Consider the following 7,778-nt stretch of genomic DNA (forward strand, 5'->3'; position numbering starts at 1 on the left):
TTCAAATGCTAGCATTCGATATTGGGCCGATTTAAGTATGATGTCCACCATTTTGGATTTTTCCGGAAGTGAGTCATTTTTTTTTTCAAATGCCTCCCTATCTGAAATAAAAGTAATAGTTCAGGAAGGTCTATGCCAAATTCATGCTTGTAGCAGGATGTGCACAATTCGTCTGAAATATGCTTGTAGCCGCTGGACTAATATGTACTTACAAGTATTGGACAGTATTTTTTCTTGAAATTCAAAATATAAAACAAACAACAAATAAAAATTTCAATGGCTTTGTTCCAAAATGAATTCGGCCAACAAATTGTTGAGTAATTGCGGTAAAATCGAACGCTAACGACATAAATGTATCTTGTCCATTTAAACATTATGAACAATGATATTTGAATTTATTATTCTATTTGCATTATCATTCGTTTTCACCATCAAAAAGCCGTTTTCAACATAAAAAAAATCTTTTTCGCAGAAATTCATGGTCGGAAAAAATTGTAATATTATACACAATAAGTGAAAGCACAATCGGGAAAAAAATAATTGACCGAATGGATGGTCTATAACCCTGATTTCATTCGCCCCACAAAATGTAAAATCCTTGGCAAGCAATTGTTTTGTTAGTCTTTTAGTAGGCTAATGTCTGTGTCATTTTGGTCTCTTGTGGACAGTTGTCTCATTGGCAATCTTACAACATCTTCTTTTTTATATTTAGATAACGATACAAGTTTCAGACTATAGCAGTTTGGATTGTTGTGATTATCATTACTCTGGATTCATCATTTTTCGTTCGATACCAACTATCATCAGATTCTTGGGTAGAGGGGAAACACGAATTTAAATGTTCAACGAATTAAAAATTGTCTATAGGCTTTGTATGCATAAATTGGCAAAACCACGAAATCAGATATCCACGAAAATGCATATTTTCCTCAATCCACGAAAATTGGTAGCCACAAAAATTAATTAATCAACAGTATACAGTTACTGTAGTATGCATACTATCATTACTCACAAACTATATAGTGCCCTTTTTCGTTAAATTTTTCAAACCATAAGTATAACATCGTCAGGTGAAGAGTAAAATTCAATATCCGTTTCTTAATCAACAAATGAGTCTCGATTCATAACAATTATCAAAAGTTGATCTATAATATGGTATATAAAAATATGCAAAAAAAGGCGAGCATCAGGTGTAAAAATACCCATTTCATTATTCAATCGAATACTTGTTACATAGACATTTTACTAGAAAACACACTTGGACTAAATCAACAATATCTCATCTTGGTGTAGATTTAAACTTCCGTCTAGTAAAAGAAAGCAGTTAAGACCAGGAAAAGGAATGGCAGGATTATTGTTAAACCAACATTATGTAAGATAAACTACATCGTATGTACATATAAAATGTTATTACTTTAACTGTAAATACCATCATTCAGACATGCTATGTGTACTAAAATGGAATTTACTCTCCACTTAGCTATATAATATGACTTGTAGATAGAAAAACTAATTTTTGTGACTAAAGAAATGTATATATTTGCGAATTGTCTTCAGACTGTACATTAAATATTTCCGGTAGTATAATTGATGGAACACTCGAAGCAAGTGCTAAAAAGAGCCTTGTACTTTTGTGTGATATTTGTAACCCAGGAGACGTCTTAGCTATTGTATTACTTGTAGTGTTGTGCATGTACTAACTGTGTGTCATGGATAGATACCCTATATCCTTTGTTTTTCTATTATATAGTAAAAAATAGCAAACTTATCATGTAAAAGAAGGACAAAAGATACCAGAGGGATATTATATTTTACTGGCAAAAATACATGTACTTCCTTTTTTATAAGTAAACATATGTGTACTTTTTGTGTATAGCAATTCCAGTTGCGCACATTAGAAGTAACTGTGCCATTCCTTAGTTTACTTGTTTTTGGTATAAATAACCTGACTATTAAAAAAGACCTACATCAGATTAATAGGATTAAAGCACAGCAAACTAAGGGTATCAACGCAAGATTAAAATGGTCAAAGATATTTTTGATTTTAATCTTGCGTTGAATAACAATGACCATTACACGGAAATATTTGAAATGAGAAATAAAGGCAACAGTAGTTTTCTGCTGTTCAATAGTCATGAATCGACTAAGCGAGAACACTTTTTAACACGATAACGAGGTAGAGAAACCCAACCTTTATTAACTCAATACATCCTTTTTATATCCCTAGTGTTTAAAATATTTATATTGGTATTGTACTACCAAAGTTGGAAACTTAGTAAAATCTGATCTAGCAAATTAACCATGTTTTTTAAATGTCCTGTACCAAGCCAGGAATATGACAGTTGTCATCAACCAGTTCGTTTCTATGTGTCCTGACGTTTGTTTTTGTTGCACTTCGGTATTCATGTTTTTCCTTTTTTCTCTTATAGTACATGTAGTAGAAGTGTTTCCCTCGGTATTAATGGCCTCAGAACACAATTATTCGTCCCCTTGGCTACAATGCATTTTTTAGTTAAAGTCAAATTGAATTAAAAAATTTGCACCGCTACAAACATGAAATAAATTTAACTGCTTATAGACCATTATTATTCTAATAAAATATGCTTGTCCCAGGACAATCCATCAGTGCTTTTTCTTTTGAGGGCCCTATTAGCATGCCAATGGTAGGATTTGAATCTTGAATAAATGACGAAGGCTGATTTCTACCCTACTTTCATTTTGGCCAAATCACTACTTTCACTTTCAACAATAATTTTTTTCCACATGTTTTACTTATTTCAATATATATGCAACTGATAGGACCACTTAAATAGTAAACATTTCAAAGAAAACAGTAGACAGATTACTTGGGAAGAAATACCCCATATAATAATTGGGAACTATATTCCTAGACCACGAACAAAGGGAATTAATTGTGATCTGAGGCCTAATGTGTGAACCGGATTTCTTCTTCTCAATCGATTTATGCCCTTTAAATAGTTATCAAAGGTACCAGGATTATAATTTAGTACGCCAGACGCGCGTTTCGTCTACATAGGATTCATCAGTGACGCTCATATCAAAATAGTTATAAAGCCAAACAAATACAAAGTTGAAGAGCATTGAGGATCCAAAATTCCAAAAAGTTGTGCCAAATACGGCTAAAGTAATCTATGCCTGGGATAAGAAAATCCTTAGTTTTTCGAAAAATTTAAAATTTTGTAAACAGGAAATTTATGAAAATGACCACAAAATAAACACCGGTATACTTCTGTTGCCTTTATTTAGATGAGAGAAAGTATATTAATATCAAATATAATTACTTTAGTTCGCATATCATACTTGTTACCTGAAGTATTAAAATAATTCGACTAACCAGTTGTTTTATGTTTTAGAGTTTGGATATTGGTATCGTTTGCCTCCTTTTTTTTTTTTTTTTTTTTTTTTTTTTTTTTTATCAATATGGCCTTATTCTACTTCTACTGACCTTGTACCCATTTGTTAATAAAAAGCCACCAAAATGTCTACAGATGTGCAATTTGTGCTTATAACATATTGTCAGATTAGAAACTAAATGTTCATCAATATATAAAAAGACTGAAGGTACTAAAAACTTGTTTATGTGTTTTTTTATTAGTGGCCTTAACAATTTTCCTTTTAACAGAAAGTAAACAATCTCAGAGAAACAAGTCAAAAGCACCATAATGAATTATTTCCTTTCTTTTTTTAACCTTATTGCAGTAACAATTTTAATTTCTGTTATTCTTTTGCTTTTTCTTTCCCTTTCCTTTCGTATTGGGTGATCTTTTCTTGTCTTTCTTATTTTTTGTATTCATTTTTTCTTTATTCAATCTGCAGAAATTCTGGAATGCACACTTGGAAAAGATCCATCGCAAGGGCTATTATTACCATATGATAGTGTCCCTACAAGTTTACTATTGCAAATCGCAGGTCCACCACTATCAGCCTGAAATAATAAAAGTAACTTGAAATAAAACACGTTAGAGTGTGCATAGACACAATCTTAAATTAATGCTTCTTTTATCAGTTGCAACACTTACTTTTATCGATGACTATAAGAAGACTCTGAGTGAACGATTTGACACAGATAGTTATCAAAGGTGCCAGGATTATAATTTAGTACGCCAAACGCGCGTTTCGTCTACATAAGACTCACCAGTGACACACATGTCAAAATATTATATTTTAAGAACACCACTGTTTATCCATTGGGAATCATAAAAGAGAGGCAAAGTATACCAGAGGGAAATTCAAACTTGTTATTCAAAAAACAACTGACCAGACAGACCATGGATAAAAACGGAAAATCATCAACAGACAAACAAAAGTTTACAAGTCATAACATAAGAAATAAAGATGGAGAATCACGAACCCCACCAAAAACTGGTTTATAAAAAAATGCCTGATTACACCTCCGTTTTGCTATAAGAAATGTGATAATTGTATTGTATTGATTATGATAATAGTTTCAACTGATCAATGATTTTGCCATGCGTCTTAGTGTATTGTCTAGATTATCATTCCAGATAACGACATATTATTTCATTGGTTTTTGTCGGTGGTCTTTTTAACGTTTTTGCCATGTTGTTGTCATTTTTTTAACTTAAGAGTTTGAATATTGGTATCTTTTGCCTCTTTTTTTTTTATCAAATCAAAAACAATACCTTTACAAATTGTTTAAAATACACACCTTTATGTGCGTTAACGAGAAACTAGAAGTGTTGTAATGCTATGATGTTTTTGGAGCTTTCAAGTGATATAATATTATATGTACATATATAGGTTGCACTTTGTAAATACAGCTGTTTCTCAAACCACGCCTCTTTTGGGGAGATTTAGAATATTTATAGAAAATTAATTTTGTTTGCATACTGGTTTCCAGTTATGCTCTCTGTGTTCCATCTCATCGAGACATAATTTGGGAATGTTACCAGTAAAAATACACGGGCATATTGTTTACATTGAAATCTGTGGTAACCCTTCATTCGAGGTAGGGATAGTTAAGAAAATTAGTGTTAGTTTAAACTAAAAAGTTCTGGACATATATACGTTGAAAATATGCCACAAAAGCCCTATATTTTGACCTTTGAAAAAAAAAAATTGTAGCGCATATGAACTTTCATTATTTAGGATAAAAAAAATTCAAAACTTCATAGTAAAAGTGGTACAGTTTTAGCCGTAAAAGGAGTTCCAATGGGAAATTGCATTGTCAATATTTACAGAAATGCAACCTATAATCAGGCATCTCAGGAAAAAAAAAAACGTCTGATAGTTTTGACATCCTTTGTAATAACGAACACAGCCTTACAATATTATTAATCAAGTAGTTCTTTGCCTGAAATGTATCAAATCAATGTTTAATTTGCAATTCTCGTCAATTACAACAAATGTAAGGTATGAGTCAAATAACTTGCAATTAACCTACAAGAATCCTTATTCTTATCTTTTATACATCATGTTGTTCCAAAACGTCTTTGGTATACGCTAAGCAATTCCACAATGTGCATTTGTGACAACAGGCATTGTCAGTACTTGTAAACGATCCGGCATATTGCCTCCTGTAACCAGATAAAGTTTAAAAGCCATAATTGTTAATTTCTTAAAAATGATAGGTTGTGTCATTTATTTCTTATTTCTTATTTCTTGTACGAATAATTTCGAGATTGTTCTATAAGACCACTGTCCTAGGTAAGGTGAAAGTGGAATGCTGAAATACATGTTTCACCTCGTTACATCTTCATATTGGGAGCCTGTAGGTCATTAATTGTCGTTGTTTAATGTCAGTCATGTTTGTTTGTAGCAAATCAAACAGTTGAAAGATTATACCATTATTTATGCTCTTGTTTGAATTGTGTCACATCTCTCATGTCGGGTCTTTAATAGCTGACAATTAAGTGATGTTTTTTTTTCTCATTGTTTTTACCGTTATTAATATTATATATTCACCGGAAGTGACGTTTCTTGTTAATTCTGGGATACCATTTTGAAAACAAAATAAATATTTGCCCAACTCGAATGGTATCGTATCTTATTATATCATTTCTTCTGGATATTTTTGGTAATAATTTGCATCAATAAGCACAAAAAAGGAAGGACTTTGTAATTGTGTAAAATTTATAAGCCGGCAATGAAGATTACATGCCAAAATTGGGTCTCAAAGTTCACCCAAAATTTGCTCTCAAAGTCCAGACGTAAAAAATGACCTCAGCATTAAAACGCAGTACATGTAGAAAGGCGTCCCAGAAAAAAAATAGCCTTGCAAGACGTCATAATTATTTGGACTAGTGTACACCTTTTAAGGTTTTCATGCCTGTCAGACAGTTTTCACTTTACCTCGACCTCATTTCATGGATCTGTGAACAAGGTTTAGTATTCGTTGTTATGTCCATATCACTGACAAGCCTACTGTTATCTGATTTTGATCATATTTTCATGTTACAGTGGTCAAAGTTGTGTTTTGGTCTATTTCTAAGATAATGTAAGCATTTAGTCAGTTTTTTCTGACAGTAATGTCAAATACATCTCATTTTCCTAATAGTTATCATAGGTACCATGATTATAATTTAGTTCGCCAGACGCGCGTTACGTCTACATTAATTTAGACATTCAATACACATTGCTTTAGAAAGACTTATTGATAACGATATTTGTTTTAACCAAAAAAACGACTTGTCAATTCTGAAAAAAGAAAATAGAACGCGACATTTTCTTATAATGTTGGATAGTCTTTCTCTGAATTACTCCCATGTCATCAGTAGAATCAGACAGTGATGTTTTGAGAAAAAAAACATCATTTTTTTTTTGAATTAATTTGTTTGTTACCGTGGATAGAACATGAGAGTACAATGTGGAGAATTGAAAAAAATATCACCCAAAACGGTTCATAAGCTTGACAGCCGGAATTTGAGACAACAATTAAATATTTAAACCATTGATATTGTATTGTTATCTACTGTTGAGTCATTGTTATTGGTTATACACCAATTTTCGGGAATTTTGCTTAGTCACATTAACAAAATAATTCAAATACTCAGCGAATTAAACATTTTCTATTGTATTCAGAGATTGGTAAAACCCGATCAAGAAATCAAATATCCACGAAAATGTAAAATTTCTTGAATCCACGAAAATTGATACCCATTAATATAAATGAATCAACAGAACATTTAAATAAACTACTGGACATACCATGTATTAGCCTACGTGTCAGTATCCTGTTTCGCATATAGGTTGGTGAAGTGTATGTAAATATTAAGTGGTCAGGTCATTATTAAGTGTTCTGGTAACTTGATGATTACAACTATTTATAGTTGCTTACGATCTTGTTTGGGAATTCCATAATCAATACACTGGGTGTATACATGTACGGTTAAAGTGATATGCCTGATTTAACCTGGCTGGTACTCTTGAAGGATTTAAGTCAGATTTTGAAAACAGATTTACATGTACTAGACTGATAAATATATATTTTACTCAAAGTCTCGTGACAAACGAGACCGGAAGAAAGACAGAGATTTTTGCGCAAACGAGGGAAAATAAAAAAGGTAGAAAGTAAAAAGTTTAACGATTTTGAGTTTATTAGTAGATTGTCATTTTGCTTAATTTCTTTTGTTATCTCTTCTGACATAGGACTCGGACTTCTTTTAAACTGAGTGTAACTGTGCGTATTGCTGTGTGTGTATTTATTCTACATTGGGTATAGGTATAGGGGGAGGGTTGAGATCTCACAAAACATGTTTAACCGCACTTTTGCGCCTGTCCAAAGTCAGGAACCTCTT

General features: G+C 32.0%; 1 long non-coding RNA gene across 1 annotated transcript; it reads right to left on the reverse strand.

Moving 5' to 3' along the window:
- Positions 1-3,593: 3,593 nt before the first annotated feature.
- Positions 3,594-7,501, reverse strand: LOC143082841 (uncharacterized). The gene is made up of 3 exons (XR_012980483.1): positions 7,189-7,501; positions 5,426-5,558; positions 3,594-3,946 (listed from the first exon to the last, which is right to left on the reverse strand). It is a non-coding gene; the product is annotated as an uncharacterized LOC143082841 (long non-coding RNA).
- Between the last annotated feature and the right edge of the window lie 277 nt (positions 7,502-7,778).

This window comes from Mytilus galloprovincialis, chromosome 7 (genome assembly GCF_965363235.1).
Source record: "Mytilus galloprovincialis chromosome 7, xbMytGall1.hap1.1, whole genome shotgun sequence".
Lineage (NCBI taxonomy): Eukaryota > Metazoa > Mollusca > Bivalvia > Mytilida > Mytilidae > Mytilus > Mytilus galloprovincialis.